The sequence below is a fragment of the Octopus bimaculoides genome, chromosome 9, assembly GCF_001194135.2.
Source record: "Octopus bimaculoides isolate UCB-OBI-ISO-001 chromosome 9, ASM119413v2, whole genome shotgun sequence".
NCBI lineage: Eukaryota > Metazoa > Mollusca > Cephalopoda > Octopoda > Octopodidae > Octopus > Octopus bimaculoides.
The window spans coordinates 31,070,857-31,073,397 of NC_068989.1; positions in this window are offsets into that span (position 1 = coordinate 31,070,857).

The following is a 2,541-nucleotide window of genomic DNA, read 5'->3' on the forward strand; positions in this document are numbered from 1 at the left end:
ATAACTGGCCCATTTGTCTGTATGTATTATAGTATCGGGGAACACATTTTCAATTATAACAGCTTCTAGTGTTGCTGTGCTTCTGTCAGGTACATGCTGTAGAAATCCTTTTTTCACAGTGGTGTCATAGCAGTCAATAACCCACGTTTGATGGCCTATTCTCCCTACATGGCTCTTCCTTTTAAAGAGCAAGCTCTCATGTATTTCTATCGCATGACCTGGAGCTTTGTCTCAAAGCATCTTCCCTGAACATGCTTCTTGTCAAAACTCATATCACTGGATCGCAGTTTTGTTATCTACTCCAGTAGTTTTTTTTGTTTTTTTTTTTAAATTAAAATTTTACAAGCAATTTCTTTTCAGAATCATAATTTCTGTATTTTTGTGCGTATTTCACCAAAAAATTTCTGGGAAGAGTGAAAAAATGAAGAAGTGGGGGGACTGAAATTTTGAAGTTGCAATTTTTGAAAATTTTTTCAGAATCGGAATCTCCATAGCCTAAAACTTGAGATTCCATTAAAAAAATAAAATTTAAGCAGGGAAGGGTTCTGTTTACATATCCTCCATCTGGACCCTTTCTGATGTCTAAGGATGGATATTTATGTATTTGAGTTTTCTTTTTCAAATATAATTCTGGATAAGCAATTTACATTTTTTTGTCTTACCTATTTTGCCCCGCCTAAATTTTGTTTTATCTGCTCAAAAAGAACAGTGAATAGGTTGTACTGTATTCAGACAATGTCTTTATTAATATATTTTTGACCTTTGTAAAAAACGTTTATTTTCTTCAAAGTTAAAAAAAAAACCTGGAAACTGGAAAAGCAGTCTTTCGGAAATAGCTGTTTGAATTTCCCCATTTTTGTTGGGATCCCCCCTCCCCTCACCATTTTTTTTTCATGCATTGCAAAATAAAGGAAACCCACTTTAAAAGAAGAATTTTTTAAATCCATGTCTTTTAAATGGTGTCTCCACCCACCACCTCACACACTCATCATACCTTTGGAACAGCAACAGCCACAAAAATTACTTTTTTTCTTTTTCAAAATATTTTCTCATTTTATCTTATTCAAGATTTCAATTCTTGTGTATAAGGGGTCCACCGAACTAGAAGTGCCCCAGATCCCCCATGGTTTAAATCCAGTCTTGCTACATGCCAACCAACAAGGTTTCCATCTACCAAATTTCACTGACATCGATTTACTCAGCCCATGGCTATAAATGAGTATGAGACACGAGAGGAATATGAGGGCATCAGGCCCTCATGGTCCTTGCATAGTTAAATATATACACATATAAATACATACACACCAACACACATATGCCTAAGATGTCAGGAGTTTGCATTCAAATCATCAAAGGGCTAACTGTACTACAAAAAAATTGAGCTAAACTAGTAAATACAATCTGTATATTAGATTAAAAGATTAGGTGCTGGTGAAAAATTTGGGTTATTTCTTCTCAGACTACTGAAATACAATCTATTACAAACTATTATGAGTTTGAAAATTTAAAAATAAGTTTCTGAAGATTTACAAACTAATCCCTGTAGCTTCACATTTGTATGTTAAAATGTGTGTGTGGTGTGTGTACAGATTTTGTGTATAGCATATAAAAAACAATATTTTCAGTAATAAATTTTAAGGACCATAATTATTTCTAATTTGTCTGTTTCTAATTTCCTGTTTTACTAGTTTATACACTCGTGTTATGGGAAACAAATCAAAACCAGAAAGCTATGTAAAATAAAGATGAAACAAAAAAATTGTGTTAATGTTATTATTATGACATAAATGTGCAGAGTGATGGACTTTGAATACTTTATTTCTATTTTATTTTCCATTTGTCTTATCTGGTGATATTTTATCAACATTGTAAAAGTACAACTTAAATTGACAGGACTATTATTTTTGCTTGTCACCAATTCTGCCATTAGAGGAAACTATGGGCACTATGTCACCAATGAAGCAGTGAAAATTATGTTTACAAGACAATTCTGATAATCTACAACATTTCTTGCTATTCAGCATGAAATCATTCAAAAATTGCAAATTGAAAAATTGTTCACTTCTCATGTTAAAATCCAACATTTGTCAGCACATGTCAAATTAAGAAACACTGGACATCATACATTTACTAGTAGCTGTGATGATTGCATTTACTAAACATTTCAGAGAAGATACAAAATTTCTTCAAAACAGGAATTATAGAAATAAACCAGCTCAATGCTCTGCTTCCCCTAATCAAGTTTGAATTCCTCTGCTGATAGAATACGAAATTCAGAAGATGAACAGATAAGAATTTTATCCTTTCAACCTCGTTCATGTACTCCTGTTTCTGCATAGATCATAACCCTATCCACACCACACCCCCATTCGTTCTTTATTATCTATCTATTTCTTTACCATGTAAACATAGCCTGATAGATTCGTCTTCCTTGTTTGTCTTAAATTCATGCATATCCGTTATTCGTCACATTTTATTTATTTTATTTTATTCAAGTTTATCATTTCTTTAATTCATTCTCTCTAAATTTGTCTACCATAG